The following is a 665-nucleotide window of genomic DNA, read 5'->3' as shown; positions in this document are numbered from 1 at the left end:
ATGAGGGGTGTTCTAATGTGGAAGAACTAACTAAGCACTTGTTTCAAACTTCCTGCAGTGTATCCATGCAGTCATCTAACAGCTTCTGATCCTTTCCTAACATCTTAGGCACATTAACCGAAGATGTCCACCACTTCTTCCCTTCCAACTCTCTTTGCTGGAATATTTGATTACTGCCAACAGCAGCACTGGAACCTACAGATCCCCAGCAGATATTTTGGCAATAGTGATGGGTGGGACAGAAGTGGTGCCAACAGATGGTAAAGAGGCGGCCATAGCCAGAGAGCTTGGCAGAAAGGTAGCATAGGGACAAATGTCAATGCAAATATTTTTTGTTTTGTTTATGAGCCACACCTGGCAGTGCTCACTACTTCATGGCTCTGTAACTTCTGTCAGGCCTTGGAGGGCCATATATAGGTGCTGAGTATACTTGGGTGCATGCAAGATAAGCACCCTACTGCTGTACTATAACTCTGGCCTCTGCCCAAATATATTTTCACAGAGAAATATGGTGAGTGACTTAAAACAAAGCTGACATTTGGGGATTGTTGCATACAAGTGGAAATCCTTGTATCCATCTTTTGGTGACATCCAGTGGCACTCAGGTCTGATTCCTGGCAGTGCTTAGGGGGCATTATGTGGTGTCTGGGATAGACTCTAGGTCA

The sequence above is a fragment of the Suncus etruscus genome, chromosome 18 (genome assembly GCF_024139225.1).
Source record: "Suncus etruscus isolate mSunEtr1 chromosome 18, mSunEtr1.pri.cur, whole genome shotgun sequence".
NCBI classification, from domain to species: Eukaryota; Metazoa; Chordata; class Mammalia; order Eulipotyphla; family Soricidae; genus Suncus; species Suncus etruscus.
The sequence above is the reverse complement of the archived record's forward strand: the minus strand, read 5'-3'. Positions refer to the sequence as shown.